Source organism: Protopterus annectens, chromosome 4.part0 (genome assembly GCF_019279795.1).
Source record: "Protopterus annectens isolate FY-2018-M chromosome 4.part0, PAN1.0, whole genome shotgun sequence".
Classification (NCBI taxonomy): domain Eukaryota; kingdom Metazoa; phylum Chordata; order Ceratodontiformes; family Protopteridae; genus Protopterus; species Protopterus annectens.
The window spans coordinates 1,532,979,808-1,532,998,770 of record NC_056733.1 but is presented as its reverse complement, the minus strand read 5'-3'; the positions used below and the strand labels follow the sequence as shown (position 1 = coordinate 1,532,998,770).

The following is an 18,963-nucleotide window of genomic DNA, read 5'->3' as shown; positions in this document are numbered from 1 at the left end:
CTCTGCTGGACAGAGGCACAGGGAACTAATCTAAGGGGCAGCAAAAGACAACACATTCTGGCTAGGCTTATAAATGCCTTTGGGCAGATAGCCTAGTACCTACCTATGAACCTATAATGCTTTCTTTTGATATAGCTAACATACACTGGAGGTGTCTGACATTCAGCAGTTCAAACCACGTAAATCCATGTAAGGAACTTCCGTTAGAACAAATAAAAGCTATGGAAGGAATTGGTCCTAGTTTCTACCATGTACTGCTATAACCTTACACAGTATAGGATATGAATGGGATGCCTTGCTCAGTAAGACTTTCTCAGGGCAGACTTAATCTAGGAAAAAAACAGTATAAGTTATTTTGCTACATTCCTTAACTGGCTCTTTATACGGGTGCTACTTTAGGAAATTTGATTGCATAACAAATAATTATTTTCTGATTGTCCTTATGGACCCAAAATGTTTGTTGCTATATGTTGGAATTGGACATCCATAAAGGGAAATGGCACCAAGAGTTCTTAAACCAAGGGCTGGGTGCTGTCACATTTGCAAACATATTCCTTTTAACTTCCAAATGTGCTTTAACATTATGTATCTATTTATACTTTTAATATACCAAATGGCAGCACAAAACTTTCAAAGTTCATTAATTGATTGTCGATTGTTAGCTCCTCTTATGTCATGTGCAAAATGTGAATATAGTATCTACTATCATGAGAGCAAACAACCAATATACAGCCCATCAATTTCATTTATTTATTTGCTTTATTTTACATTTGTTGACCGGGAGAGTCCAACTGGATACATGTCCATTTTCAGAGGAGGTCTGGGGAACAAACAACTATGAGATTTCTACATAGCAAGTGAGTATTCATAGGAAAACACATGATTTAACAAGATTCCATAGTTTTAAAGTTATAAAGTACAATATTCATTGGTAGTCACAAGTTTTAACAAAATTCCATAGTTTAAGTTAGAGTAAAGTAGTACTTAAAATGTACTGGTTTCCAGTAATAACATTGATTGAGACAAATGTAAGTAAAAGAGGGTTGGGAGTGGATGTTAGGGTTAGTTTTGTGAGATGTGGTTGGGTTTAAAGTTGGAATGTGTATAATTGCTGACTGTTGGTGTGGGTGTTCGCAGATGAGGCACTATAAGGAGGAGTCACGATTCTTCTTGAAGGGATAGAAGTGAAAAGGAGCACAAGAGTGTCAAGTACTCAAATAAAAGCATCAACGGAATATAGCATGAGAAACAACATGAAAAGTTGAAAAGTAAATTTTATATACCAACTTGAGACTGCACAACAGTAAGAAAAAGGGGAAACTTCCTCACGTCATTGTTCAATGATCTCACACCAAAACATTTTCTGCAAACTATTACAGTGCTCAGCTATACAGCCAAAAATTAATCAATACAGCTGGAAATGTCCATCTCAGCCAGAAGACAGCACAACAAAATGTAAGGCAACACAAAGTATATACCAGCATCCAGTCATGCACTCTCTGTTTATCTATAAAAAGCTCATGGAAGTTAAGGCAAACAACTATATACTGCATTGACAAATATCATTGTAGGCATCTTATTTCTAAATTGTGTTATTCTAGAATTTATCACCTGAACTATCAAAATATAGCTGAAAAAGGAATTATTTGTATCACTGTTTGGAAGTGACTCTATATGTAGTAGTCATTACATACAGAAGCTAGTGCTATTTTACAGAACAGTACCAAAGAGTGCTTAAATAGCTATACTTACAATCAATAGCAGCCCCAAATTTGACAGCATCACCTGAGTTTGAACATCATTTTGGATTATTCTACAAATAAAAAATAATCAATGAAATAGGAACACTTTTCTGTATGCATTATACACAGCTGCATATACTAGTCTAGCTCTCTGCAGAAATTTTCCATTCAGTTTGCATTATCTTAATGAGTCAAACAGCACTAAAAGAAATGCAAATTCCTAGACAAAAGGCACAAGCTACATAGCTGTCTTACCTGTGTGGTTCATTCAAAACTGTGATATTGGCTATTAAGCATTACTGCAGAGAAATCCAAAGTGGACTTGCAGAAATAGGATTTTTTTTTTTGGTGGAGGGAGTGAGGTTTAAGCATAGACTTTATTGCATGCTATTACAGCTAGGAACTGTAATAGTGTACATTACTATAACTGACTGTTTACAGTTAAAAGCATTCTCTAGAGTCTGCTTGCTCATTGATCTGTTTAAAACTTTCATTTAGTGGCTACAGCTAGGAACTGTAATTTTTCCCACCCACTGTCCCTAGTGTTGTGTTGTTCTTATACTTGGTGGCTTTGCAGTTGCCCGCCCATACTGTATATTTGATATATGATGCTCCTCCCAGTCTAGTGTCATTAGTTCATTCAATTTAATAGAGAACATTTGTGAAGGCCAACCCACTCAGATTCTTAACGTTGAATTAACTTCTGTTCCAGCTTTCTCCATTTCCACTTTACTGAAAAAAAAAAAAATTTACTGAAAAAAAAATTCCAAGCTTGCTTCCCCCCTTTCCTGTGGCAGGTCTTGTCCAGGTGCGGATTTGCTGTGTCCAGGACTATTTGTGAGCTCCTGAGCCCCCCCCCCCCAACTTAACTAGGGTTTAACGATTCCTAGCACCATAAAGTCTGCTTTTCAAATTTTCCCTTGCAGCAAGCCAGCTTTTTAGTTTTAGCACTCAAATCTGTGTCTTTGAGCTCAGCACTTGTTCAAAACTCGTTGTAAGCACTAAATAAGCTACAAATTACTACAGCACTCAACTTTCCTCATTTGTCTAGAGGAAAACAGTTTTAGTACTTAATAAATAAGCACCTATCCAGGCATGTCTAAAGGTAAGCTCCTGGTGTTTTCTCCTGTCTACCTGATGAATCTGGGCATCTTGGACAATGCAGCAATTGCCTCATATGCACAGACAACCCTCTCCTCCTACCACCCAACACTACGACCTGTGAGAGATGCACTTACACAGCTAAACTGGAAGCTAAGCTCTCTTCACCAAAGACTGGACTAGACAGACAAGAGGAGAAGGTAAACACTTGCACCCACCACACTCATCACATAGTCCCTCAAAACCTTCACCACCAAAGCACACACACAGAAGCACAAAATACACACCTTCATTCACGGAAGCTCTCAGTAAAAATCTGCCCAAACAACCGAGACCTGCAAAGCAGAAATGCAAGCAACCTCCACCCCCCAGCACAACCAAAATGACACATAGCCCACATACTCAGTGTGTCAGTCAACTACAGCCCATAAGGCGTAATGTACCCAACACTCTAGTCATAAATGACTCTATAGTCAGGCACACTGATGTTCCATTCACCAGGCTAAATGAGAAGAAAGTTACTGTCAGTTGCCAGTAGGTGCCAGGATCTGCCACATAATGCACTCACTCAGGTCACTCCACAATAAGTACAAATATGACTCTGTTATTGTCCACGTGGGTGTGAATGACCTGAGACATACCTCCCTGGACTACATGAAAAGAGACATGGAGGAGCTCTCCGATCTTGTAGTCCAGGCAGGTATGACCTTAGCCCTGAGTAGCATCCTGCCATCATCCAGAATGATACCACAGTACAAGGACAAAATCATTGACTTCAACAATTGGCTAAGCTTCTGGTGTCATTCTAAGGGAAACCAGTATCTGTCTGCCTGGAATGACATGATCGACAGACCACGCTGCTTTGCCAGAGATGGCCTGCACCTGTCTCCCTTGGGATTCTGGATACTGGCAAAGGCTCTTGCCACTTCTATAGTGCCTTTTTTAGGCAAGGTTCAAATGACAAATTCACCACCATAACAGGTACAAGCAAGCAAAATCTGAGGGTAATGCTACTCAATGCTAGAAATCTAAACCTCAAAATGCACTCACTCGAGGCCTCCTTAAAATGGAGAACATCGACATCTGTGCAGTCACAGAGACCTGGTTCAAAGCTCCAGAGAGCACCCCTGCATTACCAGGCTATATTCATACCATACCTTTCGGCCACCAAACCCAGACCGAAACACTAAAGGTGGAGGCGTGTCCATATTCATTAAGGATATCCACAACTCCAAACTAGTTGCTCAGCATAATGCATCTGAGATTATCCAAGTTCAACTAATTCTAGGCAAAACCGCAATCCAGATTGTAGCTTGCTACAGACCACCCACCATTCCCCAGGATTCCCACTCCTCTTTTCTTGATACACTGGAAAATATTAAGGTACAACCCAACATCCTAATAATGGGTGATTTCAACTACCCCACCATTAGCTGGGAAAACTACTCGTGTACCAACTCTTTTGCTCAATGTTTTCTGGAAATTATCAATTCCAATGTCTTGGATCAACTTATTCACACCCCCACCAGGGGCAGCGATATCCTAGACCTGGTCATCATCAACATGGGTGACCGGTGTTCCACACCAGAGGTCAACTCCTTGTTGGTCAGATCCAACCACAAGCTAGTCATCCTCGATATCCACATCCCGCTCCCACCCCCCATTTGGAAAACAACCATAAAAGAATTTCTCCAAAGGCAACTTCATGCTTCTTAAGACAGAAGTGGCAAACTTCACGACACCCATGCAGATGGACAATAGAGGTACGACTGCTGATTCCTACACAAATGCACTTTATAAGCACTTACACGAGTGCATGGATAGTGCTATCCCTAACAGAACCAAGATGCTATCCTCCAAAAAAGGAAGCCAATCTGGTGGTCTTCTGCCATAAACAAACTCTACAACAGAGGAAAGAAACTGTTGGAAAAAAAGAGTAAAATCCCACGATTGGGGAAGCTCCCTAGTCAGCCTCAGTAAGAAGCTGAGATCCCTCATAAAATCCTCCAAAGCTAGTTATGAAAACAAAATTGCCACTGATTCTAAAGACAACCACAAAGAATTTTATAGCTATGTCAAGAATCTCAATGGCAACAATCAGATCTGCTCTGAGTTACAGCACAATGACACTAAATATACAGAATCAACTGATATTGCCAACATCCTGGCAGATAGGTTCAGTGCTAACTTTACCCCCCTCGCCCCCTAAAGGGCCCATCTTTATACCGGAGTAATGCAAAGTTCCTGTAATCACGGCTGCACAGGTAAAAACCTCACTCTGCAAAGCCAAGATCACAGCATCATGGGACCTGACAACATCCCAGGCTGCCTTCTACATGAACTACAGAATGAACTGGCACCCCACCTAAGTACCATGTTCAATCATAGCCTCACCTAAGGCTTTGAGCCCATTGAATGGCGCACCACGATGGTTATCCCACTCCGCAAATGGGGGGGGGGGCACAATAGACCCCGTGAACTATCGCCCCATTAGCCTGAAAAGCCTGGTCTGCGAGGCCATGCATGGAACTCATAAACAAAGACAATGGAGATCTCCAAATTCTGGACCCCACACAGTTTGAGATTGTAAAAGGCAGATCATGTCTCCTAAACCTGACAGACTTCTCTGAAGCAGTCACCAAAGTCATAGATAAGGGTAAGGTGGTTCACACAGTCTATCTAAATCTCTCCAAGGCGTTCGACACCATCCCACACTCTCGAATTATAGATAAACTCACTAAACTAGGTATAAATCCCTATGTCACAAGATGGGTTGCTAACTGGCTTACTAACAGAACCCACATTGTAAAAGTAGCAGACTCCAAATCAGACTTCAGACCAGTGACAAGTGGAGTACCACAGGGTTCAGTCCTGGGTCCTCTCCTGTTTGGTATTTACTTCTCTAAAGTACAGGCTAACACAGAAGGTCTTTGGCTAACTACATTCGCAGATGACAAAAACTAGGAGCCATAATTTAAATGCCTAACGATGTGGACATCCTACAAAAGGGCCACACTGAGACAGATGCCTGGTGTCAAAGCCATGGTCTCAAGCTCAATGACATAAAGTGCATTGTCATCCCCTTTGATAAAAACTCTGTACCCATGAACTACCACATAAGCAGTAGTCTACTTAACACCAAAAGTCTGATAAGAGACCTTGAGACACAGGTGGACAGTAGTCTCTCCTTTCCTTTCCTAGAATTCCTAATACTATTCTAGCATGTCCAAAGGTCAGTTGTCAATCTCCTCTCCAGTCCAGCTAGAGAATCTGGGAATCTTGAGGCAATGTTACAACTGCCTCATGTACACAGACAACCCTCTCCTCCTCCCAACAAATTCCAACACATGTGAGAGATGCAACCATATAGCCAAACTGAAGGCTAAGCTCTCTCAACTCAGTACTGGCGTAACCAGTCAGGAGGAGAAGGAAACCACACTCACTACAATTCCAGTCTCACATAGACCTACCACGATAGCAAACCAAACACATAAATGCACAAAAACATACTCGGAGGCTCTAAATAAAAATCTGCCTAAGCAGCAGAGACCTCCAAAGCAGACACCCAAGCAACCGCTACCCCAAAACAAAACACGTGCAACACATAGCTCACAAAGCCAGTGTGCCAAACAGTCACAGCCCTTAAGGCTAAACAACACAGCTGATACACTTGTAATAGGTGACTCTATCGTCAGGCACACTGACGTCCCGCTCACCAGGCTGAACAAGGAGAAGGTCACGGTGAGCTGCCTGTCAGGTGCTAGGATCCACCACATAACACAAGCACTCAGGTCACTCCAAGGCAAGTACAAATATGACTCAGTCATTGTCCATGCTGGTGTGAATGACCTGAGACGTACCTCCCTGGACTACATGAAAAGAGACATAGAGGAGCTCTCTGAGCATGTAGCTCAGGCCGGTATGACCCTGACCTTGAGTAGCATCTTACCGTCACCAAGAATGATGCCACAATATGAAGACAAGATGATCAATTTCAACAACTGGCTTAAGTATTGGTGTCATTCAAAGGGGATCCAATGCCTGTCAGCCTAGGATGACATGCTCGACAAGCCACGATGCTTTGCTAGGGACGGCTTGCACCTGTCACCTCTGGGCTTTCGGATATTGGCAAAGGCTCTTGCTACCCCCATAGTGCCTTTAAGACAAACCCACCTCCATAGGTATCACAAGGGATAAGAAACTAAGAGTAATGCTCCTCAACGCCAAAAGTCTAAACCTCAAGATGCACGCACTTGAAACTCTCCTTAACATGGAGAACATTGATATCTGTGCAGTAACAGAAACCTGGTTCAAGGCTCCCGAGAGCACCCCAGCACTACCAGGTTATACCTTATACCATGCTTTTCGGCCCCAAAACTTGGACCAAACCACAAAAGGAGGGGGAGTATCAATATTCGTCAAAGATACCCACACCTCCAGGTTGGTGGCACAGCACGAAGCATCAGAGACTATCCATGTGCAACTAACAGTGGGTAAAACTGCCTTCCAGTTTATAGCCTGCTGCAGACCACTCTCCCAAACCCAGGAACCCCACTTGGCCTTCCTGAGAACACTGGAAAATATGAAGGTCTCTCCAAACACCATTATGTTGGGCGACTTCAACTACCCAAACATAGACTGGCAGCATTACTCTAGCTCCAACACCCTAGCCCAAAGGTTCCTAGAATTTATAAACTCAAATGCTATGGAACAACTTGTTACCACTCCCACAAAAGCGGAAAACATACTGGACCTGATCATCACCAACATGGGGACTCTACGCTCCAGACCAGAAGTGTATCCCTCACTGGGAAGATCAGACCATAAACTAATCTCACTGGATATTCACATCCTGACCCCACCCCCTGCCCAGAAAACCACAGTGAAAAACTTCTCGAAAGCAAATTTCACACTCCTCAAAACCGAGGTGGAATCCTTCAAAGCCCCCGGGCCTGTGGAAAATACCGCCCAGACCGCAGAATCTTTTATAAACGTATTCTATGAACACCTTCAGGAATGCATGGATCATGCAATCCCAAATAAAACCAAGACCAAATCCTCCAAAGGCAGATGTCCTGTCTGGTAGACCCCAGCCATAAACAAACTATACAATAGAAGGAGGAAGCTACTACATGATAGAGCAAAATCCCAAAAAGGGAAGGCATCTCTGATCAGTATTAGCAAAAAACTACGGGCACTCATAAAATCGTCTAAGGCCAGCTTCGAGAGAAAAATTGCACAGGACACTAAGGTTAATCACAAGACTTTCTTTAGTTATGTTAGGAACCTGGGTGAGAATTCCCAGATATGCTCAGAATTAGTCCAAAATGACAAAAAATACACCAAACCCACAGACAGTGCCAACATCCTAGCTGACAGGTTCAGCTCAGACTACCCCTCCCTCCCCACCAAAAGGGCAAATATCTATCCCAGCAGAGTGCTTCCCCCCTGACATCTCAGATGCTCAGGTAAGAGCCACCCTCTCCAAAGCAAAAAACACAGCATCAATGGGACCAGGCGGTGTCCCGGGCTGTGTCCTACATGAACTCCAAGAAGAGCTATACCCAAACATAAAACTGCTGTTCAATCTCAGCCTTACTACAGGATATGTACCCAAAGAGTGCCGTACAGCAACAGTGGTCCCTCTCCACAAAGGTGGTGCCTCAACGGATCCTGGAAACTATTGCCCCATAAGCCTGACTAGCTTGGTCTGCAAAGCTATGGAAAGGATCATCATGGACCTCATAAATAAAATACTGGGGACCTACAGACACTGGATCCTACCCAGTTCGGCTTTGTTAAGGGCAGATCCTGACCCTTAAACCTGGTCGATTTCTTTTACCTATTTATGTCAAATAGAGCTCCTCATTAGCACTCTTCAAGAAAAATCTTGATGATTGGATGGGAGATAGGAAATTCACCCCAGTGATCACTTCTTAGGTTTATAGACTAGTACTAGGCTAATTGCCCTTGCGAGCCATTTTAGGCCTAGCCAATTATCCCCTGTGAGAGTCAAACCCTGTACCTTGTGTTTGTAAGGCAAACACCTTAACCATTAGGGTAGCAAACACCTTAACCATTAGGCCACCCTCCCAACCCCCTTTGTTGTTCTGCTTGACGGGGGCACAGGAAAATAATTTTCTTGGGTGGTGAAAGCTAGGATACTTTTTTGGCTAGGCTTGTATAAGCCCTTGGGCCAATAGCCTAGTACCTACATATGAAGCATTGATTTTTCCAATCTTGCCTAACTGAATATAGCTTATTTATTATAGGGAATATTTTTAAATATAACCATATGCAACTATTGTATGGATATTTTTAAATGAACAATATTTGTATACTGCCTTTTGTAATAATTATATTTTTATAGATTTATGGGCCACTAACCATAAGGTATAATCACAGGAATGTCACTTTCTTCCAGCATTTGAAAACATAAATTAATGTCTTTTGGAATTCTCTTAAGTTAAATAATCACAAAGTGTAATACTTGGATGTTACTTTGTAAGAGTGACAGGGACAACAGATTATATGTGAGATTGCTTATCAAACAACAGTTAATGCAAGCCAGCAGCCTCCTCATTTCTTGGTTGGATGCCTTATTCTACAGGAAGTTTGAGGTGAAAGGTGAAACAACAGGAATGACAAGTATTTTGAGATGGCCAGAGTAGTGATCAGAGAAACTTTATTAATATTCAATAACTTTATAGAGTTGGATCATGGGGGAAAAGTTTTTTTGAGAAGGATCTGGAGTTTTGAAAGAGAAAACTTTGACTTTAGACAGAGAAGTAAAATGAGTAAGAAATATTTTTTATAACTACTTATATGCATGTCTCTGAAGAATACAAACCATCTGTGCTGCCAAATTTCTACATGCATCGGCGTCATTAATAAGTACTTTACTAAACTAAGAGTGCATGACAGTAAAAAGGCACCTTCCCTTGTCAATGTTACTTTATATTTTCTAAGGTGGAGAGTTTGACCTAAATGAATGGCAGAATCACCTCAACACAGAGCAAATGAGTCTACAAGGGTAGGAGGATGGCATAATGGTTAAGGTGTTTACCTGCCAAACACAAGGTGCAGGGTTTGATTCTCATGTGGGGTAATTGGCTAGGCTTAAAATAGCCCACAAGGGGCAATTAGCCTAGTACTAACCTATGAACAAGAAGCACTTGTTGGACATAATAGCAAAAGATGAGCTTAATTCAGTTGCATTTAACTGTAACAGCATTCATCAAAGTACTGCATTGGATATGAAACTGTGTGTTGAAGCACCAAAATTCTTGAAAGGGAGATGTTGAACTAATACTGCAAGCTTTAGAAAAACAAATGAAAAACATTGTACTTTATTTCCAAAGGGATTAACTATGCACTTGAAGTAGTCATGGATGCTATAAACATTATTAACATTAAAGCAAGAGAGGTAATTACATTTTATAATTCATATTACACAGAATATAACACCTTTTTACAAAAATATGTATATATTACAAAGAACTAACTTAACTACTGATTACCATAGGTCTGTTATAATTACCTGTGTATGCTGAATTTTTTTCTTCTGGAACGGAATTCCAACCCAAATACCCCCAAGAAAATGGATGATAAGGTGCAAATTTTCTATTAATTTAATAATGAACATTCATATTTTGCTATTTCTGCCTTGTTCTAGAATATTTACTATAGCACAGCGCAGAACATCAAAGAACTTAATGAAAAGCAGCAATAGTATTTGCTTTTTAAAAGCAGTGTCAACCACTGTGCATTAATACCAAACTACAGGCCTCAAGCAAGAAAAAAATAAGCCACTCACTAGAAATTAAAATCCAGTCTTCGGAATACAGTCATGTTGTTCCAACCACATAAGGTATTACTCAGTTGTTTTAAGCAGGATATGATTCTTTCTCACTTAATGCATACCCTACAGCTAGGAACAACTGGAGTCTGTTCAACAATGCACAAGACTGTTTATATAGAGCGAGGAGTGGTCCTACCACTGAGTCATGTGGCACTTCTTTAATAAAGTGGAAAATTGGTGAGAAATAATTGTTGCCTGAAACTATAAAGGTTCAATTATACAGGTTATTCTTAAACCATGTAGTAATGTCTTATGAAAAGCCATACAAGGAAAGATTTTAGAAAGGAAGGTCACGATTTACTGTTTCAAAGGCCACATTTGGTTCCAGAAATATGGTGATATATACAAGGAAACTGGTTGGCTATAAATAAAATCCCCTAAGTTTCTGAGGAAGGAATCTTGCACTTCTCGTACTATTCAAACCTCAGGCCTAAGAGGAATAAATGGTCCACACAGTTGTCATATCTAGGGAAGGGCAAATGAGACAGTTGGGTGTGAATGGTTGAGACTCAATCGTTACTTAATAATGGAAATAAAAAAATACATAAAAATTACACAAAACAGACAAGGTCAGTATGAGACATTTTAAAAAGAGGGATTTGAGTTGAAAAGAATTATATGATCCACTAAATCTTTTTAATCCAGAACTTCAGAATACAACCATTTTATTACTATCAAGATGGAATTCATATATCTTTGCAGCCCAAATTAAAAAGAGTAATAAAAAGTAGAAACCTAAACATGTGATCTTGGAAAACACAAGTTGGTAGGTTTGATTTTATTTTTGTATTCCCTTCTGGTTCATTCCCTCTGGTTTAGCTCTGTGTCCCCATTCATCATCAGGTCTACTAGCCTTTCCTACAAAGCCTGACTATCTCCATTCCAAGGCTAGGGTGATACAAACCCCAAGGATGGCCTGGAGGGTTAAACTGCTGATTGATTCCACAAGAATATTTTACATTTATGATCTACCTCTTGGATCCCTCCTCTCCACTGCAATCCCATGTTTCCATCCAAGGACTACACCCATATGTAATATGCCTCCCAAAACGAAAAGCCTAGATGAATACCCTCCCACCTTGGATGTTTAGGCCCATCCCTCCCTGTCATCACTTCACTTACCAGAGCTGCTAACTGAACCCAGGTTGCCCATTTGCTGCCATGATGGTTCTTGTTCAGAGTCTGTTTGTAATGCCTCATCATCTGCATACAGTGGCTTTATTGATCTGTTCCCTCCAGCCTGTTTGCTAATGTAGCTAATAATCAGTATGAACTGCAGTGGGCTCAAAGCTGAATCCTGATACACACTCACTCCCACTGGTAAATCTACTGTATGCCAGAGCACTGTTTTTGCAAAGGTTATTGGGTCCTTGTGCATAGCCTGCACTAATTATGTTTCCTAAACTTCAAACCAAAGCAGGACTACCCATATCAGCTCTCTTGAGACTTTGTCATATGCTTTTTTAAAGTCTAGTAATGCCCAGTTGGACTCTTTCTTTAGTGCTAACTTCTCAGCTACTTGCTCATAGCAAACATCTGATCTAAATCTGAACTGCTCATCTCCCATCTTACTTTATACTACTCTGCATATTCATTTACCGGTCACTGTCTCTAGCACATTCAATGCAATATGACAGGAGTTTGGTACCTCTGAAAAACAAACTGTTGATGTTGCAGTTTTTGCACAGCTTTTTTTTTAACAACATGTTATATAACAACTGATCTGATAACCCTTCATTTAACAATTATATGTATACTGATAATTTCTTGTTCAATATCTGACAAACTATCTGCAATAACGATGTATAAACCGTGTTATTATCAAATGTGCAGTCTAATAGCAGAACTTAATCCCTCATACTTATAACACAATTAATCAATAGGTTATGAATACTAAATATAGTGCAGGTTTGAGATGTTGCAGTTCTGTCAGTGAACTTATTTGCAGCTGCCGGCACTGATATCTTATAATAATGCAAAAAACAGATAATTTTTATGAGGGAGGGAAAGTTCTGTAAGTATCAAATTAAGGGTCTTCAGATTTGGTACACGGCTTAACTATTTTAGCATCAGTGTTACTGTAGGTTAGTAAACATCAGACTACCTGCTAAGATGGGACTATATGTCCACTTCAGTGAATGCAACTGCCACTGTAACAGACTCACTGATGGCGGTAACACTGGACTAGGAGCTGACTGACAAAACTCTTGCCCTAAGAAAATATCAGGAGTCAGTCATTATGACTACTTGAGTCATATTGTTTGGCAAATCTTTAACATTGATGAATTTGTATCAAATTTTTAATAACAGGAGATGTTACAGATGTGTCCCTACAAAAGGAACAATTGCTTAACAAGGATATGTGGAGAACAGCACCAGTTAAAACTTTATACTGTAACTTCTAGGGAGTATACTGAAATACTAAGAAATAAAAACAGATGTGTGCCATAGGCACTGCCACAGGTGGATTGGCTAGGTACAGACTATTCTGTCCACTTCATTCTGTCCTGGTGCTGTGGACTATCAGCAAATGCAGCTTCTCTTGCCTCAACAGTCTTTAAAGGGCATTTGTGATTTGTCTGATTTTGGGCCTTGTAAAAAAAGTCCAGTAACAAATATGGCACAGAGGGATAAAGCTCTAATTACAAAACACCAACAAGGTAATTTCAATTTAATCAGTAACACAGTTACCTGTAGGACGTGGCATGAAGGGGGAGAGGAGCATTGGGGCTTTGTCTTTTCCTTGTCTTTGAGAAAAGATAGGGGTGACATGCAGGAGAGGGTGGTTATTTCCTCTTTCTCAGTCACTGCTGGGATTAGGAGAAAGGTAGAATGCCAGTATAAGAATAGGATTTGGATTGTGTTGCCCTTTGTGGATGCAATGGAGATGCTCCTAGATGACTCCTTACTGTATACAGAGCCTATAGTGAGTACCATCACATGGCTGCATTACCTCCTTCAATACATTAGGCAAGACCAGGTCCAAATAAAGTGTGATGACCACTCTCCAGCTACTCCACTGTCCAGTTGCTTGAACATTGCACAGCCCTTGCACATTTGTCTGGAAGGCCAGGACCCTCAAGTGACAGAGAGACAGGACCTGTTCTCCACAGGTGGTAGGTCCTCTAGGTAAAACAGAGCTATGGCTTGTAAGAAGGTACTGAATTCTGTAAGGCATTCAGTGCCATAACAGTAAACCAAGCTGACAGAAGATTAATAGTGCTGATGGGATGGGAGTGTAGTCTGACAGACAGACAGATAGACAAAAGACTACTATATGTGTATCTGCATATAAGCAAAAATAAAAATTATTCTGAATACCAAAGCACTTTTGCAAGTAATAAATATAAGAAAAAATAAATAAACAAAAATTATGGCAAAAGCATGTTCTGAATTGAAGTGTCAAATTTTGTGAAATCTCACATTTGAACCCAGAAGAGAACTCAGTAGATACAGAAGCATTTGTAAAGAGCCCAACAATGAATGGATGTAATAGAGCATGATTTTAACTTTCACCAAGCATGTCAGTGCCATAAAGGACATTATCCTAAACAGCTTAAAGTATTCTTACAAGTAGCCTCCCCATCTACGAAGTATGAGGTTCTAGGCCAAACTTTGTTCTTAAAAGGACAACAACAACAACAACAAAATATATATTAGAGATTTACTGAGAACAACAGCAAACCACCTCAATATATCTATACAATGGCACATCCCCCGCAAAAGAAAAATTTGAAATTCTGCATTTTTACAAACAAGAAAACACATTTCCAGTACCCCAACACACAAAAAAGAAGTTCTTAAGCAATTCAACGGTAAAATGTTATCTACAGGGCAAACTTTACCCTGTAGGGGTTGGGGTTGGCATAATGGTTAAGGTGTTTACCTTACAAACACAAGGAACAGGGTTTGACTCAAGGTTTGATTCTCACCTATGAAAGCTGGAGCCTACTACTTACTCATGAACCTTTGACCACAAAGTAAGACTTTTCTACATAAAAAAAAAACACTAAATACTAAGAATCATACAATACCTGTCAAAAATTAAGCTCAAAGGTAAGGATAACTCACTTGCAAAACATTAACAGAGATGCAGAAATTCCAACTTCTTATTTCATGTGGTAGAAAAAATCGCTAACAAAAAACTACAAGGGGATAAGGACTTCTTAATGGAAAAGAAAAAGCTCAAATAACAGATAAAGAATTCAAATATACTGTCTTATTAGAGTTTGAGTTTCAGACATTGTCTCCTTCAAAAAGTGGCTGAAGATGTTCTATAAGAAGTGTACTACAGTTAAAAAATGGATCACAAGAAGTTTATCATCCAAAGAATTGTCATAAGTCCAGGGAGAAAATCCCCAAAGTATTACAAAATACTTTAAGAACAATAATTTTACAGGCTTTAAAAAAAATACAAGAAAACAACTGCATTTTAAATATTTATACCAAATTAGACATAAAATGTAAACATAAGTTAAGAATAGATGCAAGTTATACATTAATGACTTAATAGAGGTAAGTTAGTATAACAGAAACAGGAATTGCAATATATACAAAGTGAGAGAAAAGCAGGCTTACAATATATTTAAAGAGAAAAATGGGGAGAGAAATTGATAGGAGTAAGGAAGTGCGGGAAAATGTTAGAGCAAAGAGATGTGTGATATGAATAGGTAATTTTTCACATTTAAGGATGTACTTTATCCTGGTGCTGAGCTAGTACAGAACCAGCTTTTGGCTAGGAAGTCATTCAGGATGGTTTTGGAGGATGGGAGGGAGGCTATTGACCTGCTGGACAGAGATAAGGAATTTCAGGTCTTAGCAACATGGTTTGAGTGCAGACAATGCCCAGCAGATTTGAAAGTTTTGTTGACAAACAGGAGTTTTTGGTTATTGGATTGTAATGACTGACTGAGAACATAGTTGTGTAAAATATTATTTAGTGCTGGACAAACAAATAGATTCTGGATAATTTTATAGGTGGTAAGAAATTGTGTACTTGTTAGTTGATTGTGTAGTTCTAACCAATTTAGGCTTTTTAGTGCTATACAGTGATGGGTTCTGGTGGGTGGGTTCTGGTGGGTTAGCAATTGATGCAGGAAGAACAAAATGGGGTAGTATTTTTTGGTTTAGGTAGGTAGGTACTATGAATATGTGGAGGGTGTGGAAGTGGATAGGACAAAATGATATTACAAAGAGTAGGAGTATGGAGAAATGGTATAAAATGCAGAATAGTTATGTTAATAAAATTGTAGAGATAGAAAGAGCAGTGTAGAGTTCACAGGATTGCAAAGGAGTGAAATACACTGAGCAGTTAAACTATGGATGCTGTAAAAACAGAATAGACTTGTATGACCTGACCCAGATTGTACAGAATAAAGGTGAGGTAGAACAGGTAGATTGATATGTGTGGAGTTTAAATCTTTAATGATTACAGGCATGGTAGGTTGGGAAGGAGCAAATCAGTGAGGGAGAGAGCCCAGATGACTAGAATGGTGGTGTAGTATAACACATGAAATTACTGTGAGATAATAATTTCTCTGTGGGGGAATAACAGATGAGCAGGATAGTACTGTGTAAGGGGGTTAGTTTGCATATGGAATTGAGGTTTTAGTGGAGGTATTACAAGGTACAGTGGAGTAAGAGGTAGTTGTATAAACAGAAGCCCCTGGCAGGAGATATGTCCCACAGATGGTGGGAGTACATGAAGATATCAATGCAGGTAGCAGACTAAGTAAACATGTTAATTCATGGTGTAGTTGGGGAATTGTGACTGGGAGTGCAATCAGTTGGACAAAAACCCCTGTGATAGCTGAAGTCAGTTGGTCTGCATAGCTACGTTATTTACAGATTCAGAAAGATGAGTGGTGGCCAAGGAAAGAAGGACCAGTGATAAAATATATCATTATGAGCACAACCATTATGCAGTGGTGTGCTCCACATGAGTATGCTACTGTGAACATCTTTGGTGAGGAACAGTGCAGCTGTAATATATACAGCAAAAAAATGCAGACTCAGGAGAAACACAACACAGACAATCTGGAGGAGAGGACAAAAGTCTGAGATTAGAGACGGAGACTAGACCATATGTGACCAACACTTGTGAACACTAGCTGTTCCTCAACAATATCATCATTGCTGTCATTGTCAGCAACCCCTTTTTTCCCATTTTCTACATGAGGTTGGGGTACCGTTTCAGCTGTTAAATTTTGAGCTATAGAATGAGATGTCATTGCCCTTTTGGTAGTGTATCAATGAAGAGTTTATAGTACAGAATGTCAAAGTGAAATTCCTTGAATGTCAATTGCCCAACATAAAAAATGCTAAGGAACATAAAGTCAGTCACTGATTTCCAGAGGAAATCATTGCCATTGTGATTTCTAAGAGAGCACCAGTAGTAATTCACTTTTTTGGTGGTGGTGGGATTGTTCTCCCTTCTTTAAGATGTTGTGAACATGGATCTATATTATATGAACGAAGTTCTATAACTTCGAATACCATATGACCGATACCATATGGTCGAAGTTATAAAACTTTGAAGACTTAAAAAAAAAAAAAAAGAGAAAACACAAAAGTAACCTAACAGGTTAAAGCAGGGGGGCAAGCCACCGTGAACCCAACACACCCCACGCTCTTTAAATATACCAAGTCCAAGATCGCACTACAGTGCAATAAAAGTAAGTCTTCTCTTTATCGCATTATAGTGCAGTCTCGGAGTTGTTATATTTAAATGACGGGGGCTGTGGAGGGGGTGCAGTGGGGCTTGCCTGCCTGCCTACAACCCTTAGTTTATGGTTTATTCTTTTCTTTTTTTTTTCACAGTTCGAAGTTTTATACCTTCAACCATATGGTGTCGATCATATGGTGTTCGAAGATATAAAACTTTGTTCATATAATATAGACCCGTGAACACTGAACTAATATATATATATATATATATATATATATATATATATATATATATATATATATATATATATATATATATATATATAGGTTTAGAGAGTAACAGAGGCTTTCATCCCATATCAGGTGATACAGGAAGGAATGACCACCTCCATTGTTTTTTGGTACTTCTGATGTTCACAGTTCTGCTGGTCAGTGATCCATAGTAGAACCCACTGAAGAACAGCAGGGAATACAAGGGCACAAGATGTTCAGCTGAATTTTAGCCCAAGAAAGGTTACTTCATACTTTACCCAATATGATTTGAAAATATCATTTCACAGCAAATTTATCAACTTTTGCAATACGAGTATATTATCTGTCATTGTTCAAAGAAATAGAGATTGCTACTACATCAGTAATAACAATTTAAGAATTATATACTTTTAAGTCAATTGCAAAAGAAAAGAAATACAATCATCTATTCTACAAAGCATGAAAGCAATATATATCCTTTGCCAGAAAAGAGTACGCATGCTTGAGCTATATCCATTCAAACATTACCAATACAAATACAACGTGACATACAGCTCTGTCAGATTTTTTCAGATAAAGTAATTAAGAATAATGACTTCTATCCTCATTTCATTGTTCATTCATAAGGTGTAAGCAAAGAGATAAACAAATTAGTTAACATACCTGCTAATGTCATTTGGCAGTATGGCTGATCCATTCAAGTAAACAAAGTACATCACAAGCACTGACTTTGCTTTATTCCTACATCAGGATAGAAAAAATAAAATTAATCAATGTTCTAATGAACAACCATTAGACTGAAATTCAATATTTATGTTTCTGAATTGCTGAAATAAAAATTACCTGAAAACTCTTGACAAAAATGACACCAACGAAAAAAGGCTGCATCTAAACACCTCACATAAAATGTGTCTTTAAAATAGAATCAGTCAGTATATTCAAAGGTGTATAGCTGATTAGTAGGCTAATGACACAAGAGCATTTAGAAGCCTAGCCAATAATACCAAAGATATTACATCTTAATTCCCCAGATACAGAATTGGGTAGTATCAGTGTAGTGGGTCTTTAGGTGTTGGAGCCCTGAGTTGTTACACAGACTGCCTCTGTTCATAAAGGACATAGGCAGTAGGAGTGAATTAATAGTTTCCAACCAATTTACCCAAATTATTTTTAAAGAGAGTGAGGGACAGGCTTTTTTTTATGAAGATGGGAAGTTTATTCCATAGATGAGGTAACTTTTGGGATACAAATCTGTCTCTCCAGCAAGTTCTGTTAGAGTCACAAATAAGGTTCATGTCCATGGAATGCATAACCCTCATATATTTTTTCTTGCAAATATGT

The 18,963-nt window shown here is 39.4% G+C and overlaps 1 long non-coding RNA gene across 1 annotated transcript in view; it reads right to left on the bottom strand.

Moving 5' to 3' along the window:
• Nucleotides 1-18,365, bottom strand: part of LOC122800186 — a 69,886-nt gene extending 51,521 nt beyond the window's left edge. The window contains exons 1-2 of the long non-coding RNA XR_006364548.1: nt 18,286-18,365; nt 1,753-1,813 (exon numbers count right to left, since the gene is read on the bottom strand). This is a non-coding gene — a long non-coding RNA (uncharacterized LOC122800186). The remainder of the gene's footprint in view (nt 1-1,752; nt 1,814-18,285) is intronic.
• Nucleotides 18,366-18,963: the final 598 nt, after the last annotated feature.